General features: G+C 37.1%; 1 protein-coding gene and 1 long non-coding RNA gene across 3 annotated transcripts in view; both read left to right on the forward strand.

Annotated features, from left to right (window-relative positions):
• The window catches only part of LOC117162576 (uncharacterized), a 173,102-nt gene that overhangs the window by 120,246 nt on the left and 33,106 nt on the right, over positions 1-19,750 (forward strand). The window lies entirely within an intron of this gene.
• LOC143303518 (uncharacterized) lies at positions 1,854-9,854 on the forward strand. The gene is made up of 3 exons (XR_013059909.1): positions 1,854-2,495; positions 4,639-4,700; positions 6,536-9,854. It is a non-coding gene; the product is annotated as an uncharacterized LOC143303518 (long non-coding RNA).

Here is a 19,750-nt window from a genome sequence, read left to right on the forward strand (position 1 = left end):
AAATAGTAAAAGCGTGGGCGTGTTGAGTTATATAAAAGCGCTCGTAAAACGCGAACGCTCTTGTTTTTCCTCTTCTTTTTTTTATATATGTATATGTATATATATATATATACATATATGTATAAAAACAGGTTGAAATAGAATGAAACGTTGGTTTGTGTTCATAATGTAGGAGTGATCAATATTTAAAGATTCTGAAAGTAGGTAAATGCAGCGAATAAAAAGAAAGCAGGATAAAAAGGTTGATGATGTTTTTAACTAGATGTTCTTTTATCATTAAAGGAAAGATTTCTGGTTTTTGCGGTATTTACTTATGCTTATAGCGGTGGCTTGATACAATTAAGTCGTTTTCTGATGGACGTCCGTTTGATTTAGTATTCGCGGTAATTTAATGGGCGAAGGTAAAGGGGAATGACGCATGAATAATTTATTTAGGAAACTGCAAAAAACCTTCGACTACACGCAACTCGTTCGAGATCATTTTATCCAAACGGTTAACAAGCTACGCTATGAATGTAAAATTGCTCTTACTGTTTCATATAATTCGTCAACAAATTTGCTTTTGCTTGATTTGCAACGAAGAGATGAACGGTTTATCCGTTACGAAAGTTTCCTAGGAGAAAGATAAACATTTCTGTGCAACTTTTAGCAAAGGAGGAACATACCTGGACGTTCAAGGATTCAGTTCAAGATTATATTGGCAAAGAAGTCCGTAGAAAAGCCAGGAAGTTTAGCGTTTGTAATCTTCGACAAACGTATAATTTAATATCGCGATCTTTAAAACGTTAACGAGCTCTTCAGAGAATTTCTAAGTGACTACGAATGTACTTTAATATTCAAATAAACGAAGACTATTACACCGATATAAATACGTTTTGAAACTTAAGGAAACACTATGTCCAAGTGCAAAACAGATTTAAGGCTTTAGCCGGACAGCTAAAGATACAAATTCGACCAAATTCAAAATTTAGAATGCGGAAATTAAAATTATTCGTCGATACGTTCGAATTTCGAGCTTTTGAACTTCAAAAGATTTTCGAGAAAAAGAGATGCGGAACTTCTGCGGGCGGATCTTTGGGGTAGGCACGTGCCGAACGCATTGTTCCTTTTTTGCCGAACACGAAACAGAAAAGAGCGGCTTTTCTTCGACGTGTAAACGGGACTTTATGCGCTGGTTATTCATGCCATTCGCGTGTACGTACGAGCTTTCGCACATTTACGCTACTCATTCATACAGGGAAAGAGATATAAATACGCGTGCGCGTTTGCGAACACGTGCGCATACACCCACGATGCGTAACGACCGTGTAAAGTCCCCTACTCTTTTCCGAATCTCCGCCACTCTACGATTTCCCCACTCCTTCCATTGCCATCTCCTCGTCATCCCCGTTATTACTCGAAAACCTTTTGTTTATTTATGAAATACATTTCAAGATTCAATTTTGCCCACGTAAATACATACTCACCTCGCTTATATCCGTCGTTTGTTTGTCTTTTGTTTGTCCGTTTTGCTTTATACTTTTCACGTCTCTGATTCTTTCCTTCTTTTCTCCTTGTTTCTTATTTCTTTCTCTGGCTGTTTTATGTGTTCGAGCGCAAAGCATACACATTGCTCCGTCAATGAATTCTGATCGCGCGAAGCCCTGTACCGACGGTCGGTAAAAAGTTACTCTTGCAGAAGTTTGTAAAGTGAGAACACGTTCACCTAGTTGCAATTATGTACTCGGTTTAATTCTGTTCTTGACACTGTGTGTCGTTTGATCGCAAACCGTTTTCACATCCACGACCAGCCGTTGTGGCAAACGTGGTACACGCATGTTTATTTGCATCCGTGAATATTAAGAGTGGTAAGTTTGATTATCTTCCTTGGAAACTCGCCACAAAATCGATCAGTCGAGTGTTTCGTTTCATTTAAAGCATTGCCCGAGTTTCGGCACTCCGAAAACGGGGACTATTTCGCAAACAGCGAGGACCAAAGTTTCCGACTTGAAAGAAGTTTGGTCAACGATTAGCTTCTGATTAAAACAAGAAGATCGATATTGTAACGGAAGAGGTATTCAAAGCAAACTAGTGTCAATCAAAGAAACTGTATTAAATTACGTTATGCTAACGCAACGAATATAATTTGCATATTACTTGCAAGTACATGCAAATCCAAGGAATTACTCGGCATCTATGTTTTACCTGGAAAAGAGTGCGCCACCGTATACGTAACTGGGAATAAACGTGGTTATTATTAGAAGAAATTGTATGCGGATATAACTAATAATGACGTGTAATAGTATTTTCGTCTCATGGTGGAAACTGAAGGCTTGGAAATTCGGTAGCCGCATACATAAGCGGCAGAAGCACGATTAAACTTTAAAATGCAATTATCTCAAAATAACTGTGCTCGGCAGTTAGCAAGTCTGCGCTCAGTAGGGCAACGTAACCCTTATAATTGCTCTGAATTAATACATCAAACAGCTATGTTATCTAACATGCACTGTACTATGGTACGAATGATACTATCTGTAATTGCATATTCTGTTTAGAATTACGCTTTCAGAATTGGTTTATGCACATCATCTAAATATCTCAATGTTCGAAATATATTTTTTTTCCTCTATCCTTTTCTATCGTATATTTATTTAACGCCATAAATTTATTGAATAATTTATTTAATAGATATATTATTAAGAAAACCTGTTTGGAAACACTCGTTGGAGTATTTTGGTCGACCCAACTTTTACCTAAATTATAAACACCATATAGAGAGTTTTCGAAAGCAGCCTTTCAACTCCAATAGAATTATTCTTTCTACAAGCTTTTCTCTTTTCCCGCTTTATCCTTTGTTACTCTTTCAAAGAATTCCTTTTATCCTGCTTGCGAAATTTGTTAAATTCTTCCTGAAAAATACTAACAATATTACATTTTCATGTGCAAAAGTTAAAATCGACGTAACTAAAATTGTTTGGCTTCTTTATGCCGTGAATTTTCCAATCTATTGTAAAAATTTCTAGCTAAATGATGGGTCGGTTAACAGGTTGAAAACTTTGTTTGTTGAACAATATTTCAAGCATTCGATGCTCTCGTAATATTTCCATCGTTCATTATAAAAATAAAGCGAAACTAAAGCACAACTTTTAATGCAATTAGAAATTCGCTCTTTTCGCGCGGTCGTGTCGGAAGAAAAATTGAAGTTGAGTTAATTAATAAAGTTGGAGATTGAAGGCAGATGCTTGGGAGAATTCGCAGAATGCGAAAAATTTACGACGGAACTATTCGATCGCCAAGTTCGTCAAATTGTCCTGCTGTGATCGTTTAAAATATCAAACGCTGTATGTTTGTAGGATCGCGTAATTATTGTAATTTATTAGATTTTCGTGAGCAATGCGACGAGCAATATCGTTGGGAATTCTGTAAACGTCGGGAAACATTAGGAAGAAAGGAAGGAAGGAAGGGAAAATGTTGGTGAATCGTGGATGGTTATTCTCACCAAATGCCGTGTTGCGAAAATCGAGATGAACGAAACTTCCATTTCGCTATTGCTCATTCCACCTCTTCAGCGACTATGTCAAGATGAAATTCTCGAAATAGACGGCTTCGCGATGGAGAGAAACGTACAACGGAGACACTAAAGAACCAAAGAATCAGAGTGAAAATGAAAATTCGGTTAAGACTCTTTTAATCCGATCTAAATCGTTGTTGCACAATTTTATTCGATGTTGCTCATGTATTTAACGAGTAGATCAACGAATCGCCAAACCGTTCTTCATGATTTCCAATATTATTGTCACGGCCCTTTTGTACGATAGTTCACCAACTAATAATATTGGTAAATCGATTTCACGATTTTATAATATCTGTCGAACAGGATAATCAAATCAAAACTTTCATTTCATGTCTTGTTGTAACGTTTTCTACCATTGTACGTTGATGTTTAACAGATTTAGAAATTGTACAGTTTTGCTAGATATATTAGTTAAGATTGACTAATTAATATTTTAAGAAATGTTTTAATATAGTCAACAAATCTTTCGTACTTTTCCGATTATTAGAAAATTGTTTAATCATAGAAGAGCATGATCCGATTCTAAACTATTGAATTAACGTGACAATTAAATGGTTAATGACATTTGGCGGTTACCTCGATAGGTTCTCGAATATCTTAAATTTTAATAAGGAAAGCCAATTTCATCGTGGTAAGAAGTTGGATGCGCAATGCGAACTGGCTACGTAATTAAACTCCCTTTTTCCGTGGCTCGAATGTCCTTTAATATGTAAAACGAGTCAATTAGAATATCAAACGTGACCTCAAACGAGAACACGCACTGCTGTACTAAAATAGCGTGGATACACCACTTTACCAGCCGCCCCTTTTCCCAAGAATCGTTTCACCTTCCGCAATCGTAGCTTCTTTTGCAATCATTTTCGGATCTCCTGCACTCGGGATCTCCTTCGCTCGTGAAACATCAACCAAATTGTTTTCCTTCTCCGCAATTCTCAAAGTTGTTCGATAAGAATAACAGCGAATGCAAACAAAAATAAGATATTCAAATAATAATTTTACAAATAAAATTCGATAATCTTCTGCTATATTTATGAATCAATTTTAACCGTATTTAATTAACATTGTCCATTTATTTTCTGTTTCAGGTACTAACTTGTTGTTTATTTTCTGATTTGTTTATGGATGGCATAAAGGAGGACTCATTTAGGTGAGATGTTTCATCTACATATGAGAATAAGGAAAAGCGTTTTAGAGCGATCGAGCAAGATTGCCAAAAGGATTAACGATGCTTCAGACGAGCGTTGCAAAATTGGCAAATGGTTATTTGAATTGTTGTAATAAACCACAATACGATGCCAGCCAGAACCGGACGTAAATCGAACAAGGTCGTTGCGCGCCTATTGAATCAGGCTTTATGCGTTTTGACATTGAGCTTGCAATCTGAAAACGATGTTGTTTTCGTTCTTAGCCTTATAGCAGATTTGATGCACGAGAGAATGAACAGTGACGAATGTTTACGCTTCTTCGTGGACACGTTGACGATATTTCTCCTCGGCTGCCAACCGGACGTATAAATTTATTAATCCTATCAAAACTGAAAAGATTATTTTTTCCATGCCCCACCGTAGAGCCATTAGAAAATAAAAAAAAAAGAATAAAAAAATTTATACGTAAAAAGCGTATATCGTACATCAAAAGATCGAAAGGGTTTTAGTAGTACATATACGCATTCTGTGGCAAAGCGATTCGAACGTTGGCATAGCTGATCAGACAAGAATGAAGTTGGTTAAACGTGAAAATAAAGTGCTCTCTGGAAGCTTTACGCCAAGCACGTACACGCAAGCTGCAATTTGCATGCTTTTATGCGGTGCGAAGTTTACAACAAGCGCGTACACGTGCCACCGCCGGAAAAGTTTCCTGTTTTTCTTACGAACTGCTCGTTCGAGGGGATATCCGAATGGATAAATTACGTCGTCGCTCTCGGCTGCCTTGCGACGCGTGCCGCGCGTCTAGGGGAAAAAAAGTTCCCCACTCGAGAGTTTTTTTTCCTAACCTTGTCACCGATACTATACGAAATAAGCTTATTAAATCACTCACGGCCGGGATAATTAAATAAATGAATATGATGATTTGAATGTCGCAAAGTTCTCATTATTTATCTTTAATTATGGAGTTTTCTAAAGAAAAACCTATATAAACTGCATTCTCTAATTAAATACTTGAAACTTTGATTTACTTTCTAAATATAAACAGAAGAGAGTTGCTCGAAAAGCATTGTAAAAATTGAAACTAAAACTTCCGACGCAATTTACTCGATCCACGGTTTTATCTTATGAACCTTTTTCGCAGAAAGCTTCTCAATTATCGGTTTATAACAAATTGCTAGCTGTGTACAATTATGTGCCACGTGAAGTTTCCGTTTGTACTGTACGAATGAAATTGCGGAACGTTTCTACTTATTCTCCGAATTCTTCGCATACCGACAGCTTCGTATGCAAACGTTTGAGAATTTACATATTTGAAAAGAAAAATGCCAGTACGATATCGCGTGCGATAACGTTCGTCTCGTATTCAAATTATTAATACACTTATCGTGTCCATCGCTTCTTTTTCTTTTACATTTTACGTCCCATTATAATCGTAAAGATCGTTATGACACATTAATCTTCTTTAATTTGTGTAGAATGTTGCGAGTTACTTAGAAACGCGTCGTTAATCCTTGCGTGTTTGATCAAGTTTTCCGATCATGCTCGTACTGTTCATAGCCTTATACATATGTAGAGAAATCGTATTAATTAGGGAAGATATGCTGAAATTATCTTGAATCGTATTCATCCTTCTCACATATAGTAGCTTGTTAAAGTATTTCCATACTTATCACAGAAAATTCTTCAAGATGAATTCTTGCTAATGAATTTTCAAAATGTTCCACGCCTAATATATTCATAATAGATTTATACAATACACTCGCTAGCTACTGTATTAGGTAACGATAATTACGACTGCGTAATAATATTTCGTTAATCTCGAATTAATTGGCAGCTCGTTCGAAGGCACGACAAACGATCGAAAATTGTCCTTAACTTGTCCGTGACAAATTCGATTCCCTGTGACATAAACGTCGCTGATGGTGTTGCGTAATTTTACGTAATTACTCCCTCGTCGCTGGGATAGCTGCTTCGTCCGGAGTTTATACTGAAGCACGCGGATCATTAATATCCGAAATTCTTGGCCTTTCTTCTCCCGATTGAACGGTCCGCTTGCGTATCTGGCATTTTCGTTAAAAAAAGAAGTGCCGTTTATTACGACGGGCAAAGCGTATCGGCGTAGAACGACCTTGATAGGAGATTCAAGGAAATAGGGAATGAATGAACTGGCAGGCTGATCGATCTCTCGATAGTTTCGTAACGTTGACAGAAACAAAAAGACGAATTGCAGAAGAAGAAGGCACGACTAGATGCAAAGAGCGAGGATAGCGACCAAGAGAAGGGAGGAGAACGCAAGGTGGAAAGAAGTTGCAGCGAAATAAATTATGCAAAATACTTTCCTTCGTTGGAATATGAAATCGCGCCACGGAGTTTCTCGTCACACGAGGCAAAAGAATTTACTTTGCCACGGCGAATCAGAGACAGAGAGTAAAAAATAAATTCGATAGTATTCTGATTCGGCGTTATCAAATCCGATTGTTGACGAGCACAACAGAAAGATTGTCCGTTTGTGTACGTTGTATCATTTCCCTTTTTTTTTTTTTTTTTTACACATTTTTAATATATTTTATATTTATGGAATATCCATTGCTTTGAAAAAGGAAGATGAAGGTAAAAGATAGAGAAGTGGAAAAAATTAGGAGAATATTATGAAATACTGCCAAGTTAAAAGTTATATGAAATCCGTGAGGAGAAACATCGATCTGCTGGTGGCTAATTGAACTACAAGGGAGGGTAACTTTCACAAAATATTATGTAGTTTGGAACAAGTTCATCGCGGTTTTATAGTATTCTTTAGCCTGTCAGAACTTTTGAATACCACGCTGTGAGACAGAACTTTTATTTACTTTTGACGGGCGGAGGGTGGAAGTTCCAGATTCCATCTCCCTTCTCTTCCGATACTCCGCCTCCGGAGAAAATAAAACCTATTCGTCATCATACGTGTCATGGTTTCCGTGGAGAGTTTCAATAGACGTTGCTAAAGATATATGTATTTCCCACATCTCACATTCCACATTCCTTATTTCGTTTCTCAAATCTTATATTCTCCGTCCCATATACTAACATCCCACATCCAATATTCCCTATCCTACATCGCTATTCCATTCCCTACATTTTATCCTGCGTTCCACACTCCGTTTTCCATATTCCAGTTTAATAATTCCAACTTTTCGAATTATACGCGGAAGAAAATTCAGAAAATGCCCACAAAATATAATTTTCTCGCAAAAATCGCGAAAACACCGTCACCTCCCACGAGCAAAATTCTTTGTACCACAAAATGAAATTCGCCTTTCCGAGTCGTGTCAGTCCGATGTCCCGAGCAACTCTGAAATCCTCACTTCCCACGAACGAAATTCGCCATCGTAGAGTTGAGCTTGAGATGTGCGATCTAACACTAACGACATGTGTATTGTAATTTCTCGCCAGTCCTATGCTTCCCAATTAAAACTTTATCGACTCCCCGTAGAAACTTGGAAATTACTATTAAAAAAACGCTGTACGCGTCGTAACGTAACGATGAAAAACGTAGCGATTTATTACGGTTAAACCACGAGACGTATTATTACTTCCACCGCCTGCTTGTTTCTACGACTCGAAACAAGTTCTGAGGGAGAGACGGAGAGAGAGAGAGAGAGAGAGAGAGAGAGAGAGAGAGAGAGAGAGAAAAGAATCACGATGATATTTATTTACTAATTCGAATAAAGAAAGCATAATAGAACGAAAAGTAATGGCATACCAGGAGGAGAAGAAACATTTTCAACGAAGAGTTATACCGTTCTCGTGTAACAGGGACCGATGAGAGAACGGTCAGTCACGGGGAATATAAACGGATTACATGCCTCGAATGCATTTCTTTCACCTATCGCCCCCTACCTCTGTGCCTTGTCCTCTTCACCTGAAACAGTAATACTCGGTCCCTTCCTACGGATACCTGGCCACAGATTTCTCGGACGATAATTAAGGCGAAACGAGATGAGTTCCTCTCTTGGCTTTTTGAATGAGTCACGTTTCCGACAGTCGCTAAACGAGCCACGAGATATACGCAATACCATTTACAAATCTCTGTCGCTGCGTTTAATTGATTTCTCATCAAAGCAAACAAATATTTGCTCCTCTATATTTATTCTCGTGATTTCATCGAGATTGCGAATATTTAGAGAAACAGGATTTTCTATTTATGCTTGTATAGAAGCGGTTTTCCCATAGAGGAGTTTTCCCAAAGAAGTGTTTCCATATTGGCCGCGTATTTTCTTTTTTTTTTTTTTTTTTATCTAATTCCCTCGTTTCGCTCTAGCGGCTTCCAATTCGAAATAGTTTTTACATTTTCATCGTTTCGCTGACAAATAAATCTTCCGACGAAGATGAATCGTTTTACGTGTTTATTACTGCAATTGCAGAAAAACAAGCACGGTCTTCAATCTTGTTTCACCCCCGTTGTTCCGCATTCGGATTATTTTATTTCGTTTCGTTCGTTCACAGGTTTTATTATTTTTCTGCTATGCCCGCGATGAATAAATGCATCGGGAAGCATTATTGTCATTGGTAATAATTTACGATGCTCGATCGGGCGTTACATAAAATTATTAACGTTACATTAATGATCGTTATCGCGTTTCGCATAATTCCCTGCCGGACGCGTCGTAAATTTTTTTTTTAAATCGATACTTATACGTATATCCACTGTTTCCATTGTTTTCCTTTCTCATTTATCTCGTATAACGGTTTCTTTAAAAATCGACGAAGAAAGCAAAAAATTGAGTCATCGAGCGGACGGGAAAAGACGACGTAAAGTATGGAATTGATTTATTTCTAAGATTATCCATGTTAAGTAACTAAAGGCTCTCTTTCGGCTTGATACAACTCTCTGATACTTTCGTTCGAAGGGAGAAATAGTCCCGAGGAGAAAAATACGCTTGACGTGGCACTGAGAAAATATTGCGGTGTATGAAACGGAGACACTTTATCGCTACGATATATATCATTCTATTCACTTACTCGCGCGTTGCTTTTTGAAATGATGGTAAGTAGTAGGAAGAGAAGGGTAAGAAGAATCCGCGCTATGAGAATTTTCAACGCGAAATAAAAAGCAGGCCTGTTTCATAAATGGCCGGACACGCGAACGCGTTCCTAAGGAGAGGGGAAGCAAAACTGTAAGCACTTGTCTCTTAAAAATCGTCGAATTTTTGCGATGAGAGGGTAGTAAGTAATTTTCCAGAGATTGCAAGCCGACGAATAAAGCGATAAAATATATTGCGAATACGTCGTTCCTTGGAAATTAGACTTTGTGGAAATGCAAATTTAATTTGCGAGTTCCCATTGGAAAGCGTTGTGTACAATTTAAGCGTTGTTAAACTTTCTCTTGGACAAAAACTCTTTTGTTTGCTCGCGTGTATGTATGCGCGCGCGCGCGCGCGCCTGTGAATTAGTGAAGAGGCTGGTAAAAAAGCCACGACAGTTTATACTCGTACGTTTTTATAAAAATATAAGCGGGTTCGCGGTAATATTAGCTCGGGGGTTAATATTACAAGCCATAATTCCAATCTTATCGGTTTCCGATACGCGCCGCTATCGAAACGTTGAAAAGTACATTGTAGCAAAATCACGGGTGCAACAATGTCCATCGTATCACAAAGTACACAAATACGGGGCCGGTACACATGGCAAAGTGAAATAATATATGGAATGCAAGTCGGATTACATTTGCATCTGTCATCCGAATATCTCCGTCCTCTCCATATATGTAGATGATGTTGTCACGATTCATCGGAAATTCGCCGTCAATCTGATTACAAATTTCAAACCAGTATTGAATTCCGTTCGATCCTGGTGTCATATTTGTGTGACAGTGCAGCAAGCATTGACCGTTCGGTCCCTGTGGATTTGTGTGTACACACACCCTATGGCCTCCCCTATATCTACCTCTGTCTCACTTAATTCATTCTCTATAGCGCGTTCCATTTCTTCGTGTCTCTTCGTGGTCGCTCTATTCCACCACCGAAGAATTCCTATCCCCCTGCGCACCTTCCCCAGCTCTTTCTTCCTTCCCGAGGCTGTTGCAACCGAAATTGTTGCCTGATGCTTCTTCATGGAGAATAACTCGACGAATGTCTTCTCGACGAGTCATAAAAATAACTTTATCGTGAATACAAGAGTCTATTTAACGCTGCTCGAGTGTACCCTGTTGGTGAAACACCGTCTATACACGTATCGTTGGTGTGCACACACGAAACTGAATTCTCCGCACGCGCACTTGAATAGTGCATCATATAAATACGCGCGCGCGTGCAAAGGGGGTGGGGTGGGGGGGGGAGCGTTTACACGAAACACGCGTAAACGTATGCAGCGAGGGATGCTGGCGTATGCGTGTAAGTAGATGTAGCTGCATACGGTGCACATTACGAGGAGTATCCATGGAGTGGAGATCGTTCTCCTCGCGTTGCCATTCCCCACTCTTCGGTGTAACCTCTTCCACTGCTTGCTCCCGCCTTATTTATCACAGTAATTCTCAATAAACTACTCGCTTCCCTTGTCTCTTGCTTACTCATGAAGTAATAAAGTGAATTTACTCCAATCTACAGCCTCTTTCATCGAACGATTCTCGTTTTATACGCTGTCCCTTATTTGATTTCTCTTCTTCTTCCTTGCTTCTCTACTTGCTTTTTCATATCCTTTTATCCCATCTTTTCTTGATGTTCTTTCTTGTTCGTTCATCGAATAGAACGTATTTCCGCTTCTTCGGTTATTTATACTATGCGAGTGGTTTTCGAGTAGCTATTATATATTTGGAAATTATCGATCGCTACTTGGATGATACTTGACTGGCACGGGAGTTTATGTTCGTTATTAAGTGGCGCTTATACGACGCTTTATATACGTTCGGAGTTTTTTTTTTCGGAGAAAGCAAGACAAATTGTCCCCTTGATTTTTAACATTTATCGGCATACGATCATTTTTCCTTTCTTTTTTTCACTTTCTCTGGTATTTTTCAGCAACGAGCACGCACGCGAGAGTTGGACAGTTTACAAGGTTAATTTGATAACCCGGCTCGTTAACGAGTACAAACTAATTAGGCAATAAAGTCGGCAATAATGTCAGTCGTAATAGTTTCGCCAAGTAATCACTGTGAACGGGGTCGTTAATTTTTACGATCGAATTTCTCACTGTGCATTCCTGTCGGCCTGCAAGTGGCAACGATATATGCACGTTTCCTTTTCGTTTTTCGGACGACGATGACAGTAAAATCAATCGAAAGTAACGTTTTATTCTGTTTCGTGAAACTTTATCAAAGAAAGATTAAAAATTCTTTCATTATTTCAGCCTTGTAAAGAAATATTCGCAAAAGCAAAAACGAGAGAAAAGATATAAAAGGAAAGAAAGAGGAGCGTCAGCGAATATCCTCAGCTGGATGAATCGTAAGTGCAACTATAAACGTCGATCATTGCAATGCTGTCAGTGGAACGATGTTTCGTTAGTTATCGGCTGCCATTGAACACGTACAATACACCGGTCCGGATCACGGACGAGGAAATGATCTGTTACTGGTGAATCATGAATATATCCGTAAGGTTAAGTGGCGAGGACGAATAAATAAATGGCTGGTGGCTACGCGAGCAAGCACAGAAATGGGGAACATAGTAAAATCGAATGGTCTATTATACGCGGGAACAATAGGCTACGAGCAGACGAACGAAATTGTAATTAGACACAAGATGCGCGTACAATATGCCAACGTTACAAGTAGAACGATCCGAATAGGTTGAGACTTAGAGAGAAGGATGATGGAGGAACACATAATACGAGATATGCGTAAACAGTTATTATCAACGATAAACTCGTATCTAGTCGATTCTGGAGTATGATATGAGTTTATTAGCTTGAAATTCGATCTGTCATCTTTCGTTTAACCAATTTATTCCTTCTAATCACTCGAACAATTTTTCCGAGATTTTAATATTAATTTCATATACATCACGCGAGACGTGAGTTAACGACACACAGGAAAGGGTTAACGATAATCTTCTTCTACGAACGATCTCGGATTATCACAAAGCGATGTGAAGAGGAAAATGAAAGCGTCGAAGGCCCTTTAAATTTTCATTATCGATATTCGATAACGGAGTGTACTGTGATACGTGACTATCCAGATAATTCCATCGTTTGAAATTCTTTCTCCCAACGAAAGAATAATTAATTACACCCTCGGTTATATTATTTGAATTTAAAATAGCAAATAATATTATTCGAGTTCGAAAATTGATATAGATCGAAGAAGCGGTAAAGAATCCGGCTAAAGAAGTTTTCGTATTGAAACTTCTCGAACACCTATAAATACCGGTTCTAAATATATTATGTTTTTCCAATTGTAGAACTTTCGAAGAATAGTAAAACATTTTCAATATATATATATATCGAATGGAATTTTAATTTGAATTTAAATTGGTGGTTTTAGTTTTAAATCTGTATATCGATTTCTCGATTTAACATGCATTTCGATGCATTCGTAAAAAAGGCAAATAATATTTTAATTCGTTAAAAAAGCGATAGTACTTGACTTTCGTACATACTGCAATTTTGTTCGTTGTGGATACATGATATAACATGTAATTCTACAGAAGAACACAATACTTTATTAAATTCCGTGAACTGAGTGATTTTAATCGTGATAAGTAATACGGTACAATTTATGGGAAATGTTACATTATCAGGCAATGTAAAACGTGAAACGTAAATATGATAATGTTAACTTTACGATTCTGGCGGTATTTTAGTTATTATCTAAATTACGTGGAATCCGGCAAAGCGGTTCTCGGTTAATTACGATGCTAGAAGTAAGTAGGAAGTATAGGACAAATTACGCGACGCAATTCGATGATATTGCGTTTTCGTGAATCGCAAAGCTAATATGCGTCACAAGATACGATTCATCATTGCCGGTTGGAATGCGATCATTGGTATTGTCGTCATTACCGTCGCAGATGAACATGTTAACCTAGCTCTAATGTGAAATGAGTTGCAGGGAAGCAAATATCGATACGTTGTACGATCCACGATAACATACACTTGACGTTTATATTCGGACAGGCTTTCGGAATATCTGTCTGCTGCACGGTGTACGCGAATTTACTTGATAACAACCCATGCATATTGACCGTCGATAAGGTAGACTTCAAGTTGCATCCACATTTTATACTCCTTCTATCGATTGATATTTTTCAAATGCGATTTTTAAAATTGTTACTATGTTTTATATACAGTGTTCGACATTATTCAGAATTATTAAAACTATTTAACATTTGAATGGCGAACACGCAAGTTTAATAATAATATAATTAACGTTGTAACGTTTTAACGAGAACTCGAGCGTTATGTTGTTTCTGTTTTACGTAAAATATTCGATACACTGGAATAGCAAAAGTTACGCGAATTATATGAAAATTATCATTGTCTCTAATGCTTACAAAGAGAAATGATTTCATTATCGTCAAATATATTCACCAGCCCGTTACTGAAACGTAAGCAATAACCGAGAGTGGTAGATTTTCATTTACTCGGCATCGTTGCTTCCATTTCTGCATACAGCGGGAATCAGTTTGAATAGAAAGTAAGCGAAGCGAGCCCTCTGTGCGCGTTTATTGTGTTTTATATCATTTTTAAATTGTTACTCAGCACACAAATTTCGTGTGTATTGAATTGGATAAAACTCGTGTTTTTTTAGAGTAAATATTTCTCTATGGTACATGTGTGTGTATATATATATATATACATATATGTATATATGTGTAGATGTATATCCCAACGAAAATAATAATGATATTAAATCTGTGAGTGAATTACGTTGCCTCGATAAATTGATGCGAAGCGTCGAATATTTTTCAGGAGCTTAAGGCGACACTTAATTGGGAGCGACCTATAAATAATCGTAGTCAAGTTTTATCATTATTCAGCACGTTTTATTAACGTCTTCTTCGCTGAGACGTTTTTAATTAATCACTCCGCGATAAAGCGGCCAGCGATGTTTCGTAATTCAAGGCCAATTTCGTTTCAATCATTATCATTTTCGATTTCGACACGCAATGAAAAATATTCATAAATATATCTTTCGGCTGAAAATTGATTACTTTTAAATTGATAACTAGGCTATTACGAAGAGCGTAACAGAAGTGATATTCAATAATAATTATGCTACTATCGAGCGTAGATATTTTCATTCGACATGCTCAGGATGTTAAATTTATATTTGATCACCGACTTGGGTTGCTGGATCGCTTTCACCTTTCGATTACAACATTCTTGTTACGTCGAGAATTTACATTCGTGTTAACATTTTTTCCGAGCTGTTGTTTAACGAGAAAACATACCTTCGACGAATTTACAGATTTGTTCTAAAAGGGATCGATCGAAATAATAGTTGGCGTACAATGGGTTTATATAGGAATATTTTTGGCTGAAAACAAGATAGTAAAGTCGGTTTATCAATCTTCCTTGTTAATTAAATTTTATCGGTATTCGTTATCGGCGTTAATTGAATTTTTCTGTTGGCCTGCAGCGGTAATGTTCTAAAATTTAATCCGGTATAAGAGAATATCCAGGTATTATTTACATAAATCGAGCCCGCGTCGCGTATTGATTTTCATAAAGTTTGAATGCATTGCTTAATGGAAATCGCATTGATAGGACGTCGTGTAAAAAATATGAAAAACGTAGCGACGCAGGATTTTCGAGAAATGAAAATTCAACTTCGAATCAAACGCCAGTGAAATTAAAGGCCGAAATTAAATCTCCTCGAATTCGAGACCATTTCTAAATTGAAACAGTCAAAACGTATTCACGAGATAGATGCTTGGTCGTAAATAAATTAAAAATAATATGTACGCTCTCTAGTACAGAGAACTCCGGGACTCGGCAAGAGAATGAAAAAGCGAAGGAAGAAAGATAAATTAAGAAACGTTGAAGTTGAAGTAAATACCAGAGAAACATATTAGATATATTTTTTTATCCATCTGACGGTTGACTATTTTAACGTTGATTTGCATTGCAATTTCAACGGGGAAATACTTTGTACAAGTTGTAACGTAATGAAGATAATTAAAATACAATGTAAACCCCGACGCGTATCGAATTATGCAAACGCGCAAGAGTGTGCTTATTCAGAAACAAAACACGCCAGCTCGTACAATGCATTATTATTTGGAATTTACGACGGTACTCATGAGAACGATGGAAAAGGATGGAGTCGTATTCCTCTACACTTGTTATCTTATCGTGATCTCTAAAGGGTTTGAGCTTGGAAGGTGATCATACATTGAAACGAGCCGAATCGTTTTAACGCGGCATTTCTTCTCAATTTCATCGAAACTGAAATTTATCTGAATCGCGTATAGATATAAATCTTATCTCAAAGGTTAGAATCTCGAGCGTGAGAACGCGTAACGTTCGGAAAATTGCGATTATGTAATGTAAAAACAATTGGATCAAAAATGGCGGTCGAATAGAATGAGAATCACTGACACGAGCAGGTTGACTGCTCCCCGCCTGCCGCTACTCCTCTTGCCCCACTGATTTCATGTCGGAGCGAAGCTCGTGTTACACGATGCAGACTATCTTCCGGCCAATCGATACGTACTTAATTAATTAACCCTTTCGTACATCGAGCATTATTGCTAATTGTAAATCCAATGAAATATATTTATTTCGATTCGCTCCGTTAACGAGCGAACCGCGTTAATAAGTATTTTGTAACGACATTGTTTGTCGTAAATGAAGGAAAAATAAAAAGGAAAAACACGGCACACGTACGAGGGGCGAGGGGTGGATGTTTTTAATTAAAAGCCCTTTGCGCTGTGAACGTTGTTTCCAGTAGTTGACAGAATAATTTTTAATATCGAAATTGCCCGATGCAGCAAACACTCGTAAATACGCGAAACAAGACGAAAGGAAAGTCGCTACTGATATTACTGACGCGAAATATTCAATTACCTTGCCTCCTTCGAAAAGTCATTTTTCACTCGAATCCGATATTAGACCGTATTTGTTTGTACTTTGCACGTTTTATGTGCCGTGAATAAATATTTATGAAATATCCTCATGCCGGGCAGATTCGTTTCTTTCTTTTTCCTATGATTTTTTTCTTTTACCTTTTTCTAACTAAAAGCAAAGGGACACGCGCTCGAGGGAATATTAAACGGAATTCGAGATGGTGCTCGACGGGAGAGAACGGCACGTTCAATTTTTCAAAAGTTCCGATTCACTTTGTTTGAATGGAGCCAGCTGAATGCACGTAAGATTACATTCTTAAAGTAATTTAAAGTTCGTGCCAAGTTTCTGAGGTTCTCGTTGTTAAACAGCATTAACTCGGTATTGGAGTTGATTTTACTTAAAAAAAAAAAAAAAAAAAAGGGGGGGGAAGAAAAAAGAAAAAATAAGTGAGAAAAAGGAAAAAGGGAAAAAGAAAGAAAGGAAAGAAGTGGAGAAGAGAGGTGTATCTATCGAATTAAAGAGCTGAGACTCACTGGTAAATCTTGCTTATGTTTCTTTTGTTCTTTCGTTCGAGCCAAAGAGAACCCCGGTTGGCTGTTTGTTCTCTCTGTTGGAAACCAACCATTTACGAGTCACTTTCTTAATTAACCCTTATCATTACAAACGGTATCTACAACATGCATTATATCCTAGAAAGCCTATTTCTTATCTATATACGTACATATATACACCTACATAACATACTTATGTATTATGTATATATCTGGCGTGCAATTATGGTAAATTATGGTTAAAGCATGCATCATATTTCTTAACAAAACTTCCGATGATAATTTCCATGTACATAGTTAGAATAAGCATTTTCGTGTTAATATCATACCGCGAGATTATAGAACGCTTTCGTAAACACTCGGTACATTATTACCGAGTTGCACGCATCAACTTGTCAAGAATTACGTAAATTTGTTGTTGAAAGCGTTTAATAGACATACATTACGATAGCGGTATGTCACTTAATCAAGGTAATCAATACACACCGATAATTTACTTGCTTTATCCTATAACGAATATTTAGAAGAAAAGTACATTGTACTTTCGTTTCGAACGATTTATGAAATTATATTTACGTAACTTCTTTCTACACACGTAAATCCATAAAATGAAACATATATTAGGAAGTACATTAACTTGTACCGTTAATCTGATTTAGGATCAACGATGAAATTTCTAGCAATAGACAGCTAAATAAATTATTCGAAAACATGTAGCATGGATTTCTACAGTGACGAAAAAAAGAGAAGAAGAAAAAGAAGGTCTGACGAAAATGGTTGTCGTTCTCTGATGCACTATCGAAAGAACGAAACTTCTTCTAGCATACTGGGGATTGTAATATTTATAGTCGGACATTAGGCAGGTATGGGAATCGGCCGTGTACAGTGGCTTGTAAAAGTTCGAACGAGGTCGTGGCTAGTACTAACGTCCCGGAGAACCTTATTCGGGTCACTTCGTGATGCTTCGTAACCCTTCGTGTGTCACCCGTTATATTTTGTGGTTACTCGGTGGGTGAGCTGGACTCTTGTGCTGGAATAATAATAATTAGAATCATATATATTCTTGGTAATTTCGCCCCTGCAATTTACCTCGTAAACATCTCTTTTTTTCTTTTTTCAATATTTGTTTTCCCAACTAACCGACTATTTTGCGTAGACTATAAAAAAGTTTACGTACGACGTTGTTTATGATTCACTGCTCTCTCATAATTTACCTCACGCGAACAAATTTAAAGTTCTTAACCTTTATGTAAATTAATGAAATTTTTTCTTAATCGATAAATCAAGATTTATTACAATTATAAATAAATTGCGAAATTCCATCGTCGGGTTATTTTCATGAAATTGCCTGCATAAATGTAATAAGTTTCGTCGCAGTAAAGAGATTATTAAGTTTCAAATAATTTACGAAGCAGCATTAAATTGTTGTATAAAGACAAAGTTCACAATTATTCAGCGTTCTTTATTCTTTTTTCTTTTTTTTTTTTTTCTTTTAACTAAGTAGCTTTTAATCATCACTCTGGTAGAAATGAAATTTGCTTCAAAGTAATGATTCACTGTATGTACACTTTATCAAATTATTTTATATATCTTTATAAAGAAAAATTTTATTAGAGAATACGTTATTAAATTACTTTCTAGCAAATGGCGCTGGATTCCAGCGAACTTTCCTTATGTGCACCAAATTAAAGACCCTATTTCATTCCGTTGAATTTTAACGAGCTTTGAATAAGTTTTGCGATTATTTAAATGAAATTTCAATGAAGTCGGCAGGAAATATTGGATTTAAAGATAATTATAAAGAGGAGAACGGAGAGCAAGTTATCGATCCGAGAAGGGAGACGGTGCATTTATGAAATTGCATTTATGAAACAGATAATATTTTATAATTAAGATCGCAGGACACGAATTTCCGAGGCCACACCCACGCGCGAATGCCTCGGCACAAAAGATCATTGTTATTATATTTCGGCTAAATTTAAATAAATTTTTGAATGACTGCGTTGCAACCACGGGCGTATAAAGTGGCGTTCAAACACAGAATCCTCAAAATCAGAATTTTCGAAAGTCCTGGTATAGTTGGAACATTACAAGACTGAATCAGAACGAATCCACGTTTATTTTACTGTTGAAAATTTTCTATCGAGCAAATTGAATTTCGAAAGTATTATTACTTCCATTTGTTTTATGTTTTCTCCTCTCTCTTTGTCTCTTGAATAGATTTTATGGTAATTGTACAAGTTCAAAATTTCACGTACGTCGAATATAACTTTTGTAAATGATTCAAGATATATGTACGTGGTATAAAGTTCGAATGGAAATACCGAACCTATTATACGTACAATGTATTTATCGTGCGATGCATGGAAATTATGAGAGGGGAAGGCGGAGGTTGGCGGGGAATGAGAGAGAGAGAGAGAGAGAGAGAGAGAGTGAGGAGTCGAGGCCAGTAGAGGGGAACGGTGTGCCACTAATAATGACTTTTAATAAATTTAGCTTACGGAACGTGAATGAAAATT

Source organism: Bombus vancouverensis, chromosome 13 (assembly GCF_051014615.1).
Source record: "Bombus vancouverensis nearcticus chromosome 13, iyBomVanc1_principal, whole genome shotgun sequence".
In the NCBI taxonomy this organism is placed as follows: Eukaryota; Metazoa; Arthropoda; class Insecta; order Hymenoptera; family Apidae; genus Bombus; species Bombus vancouverensis.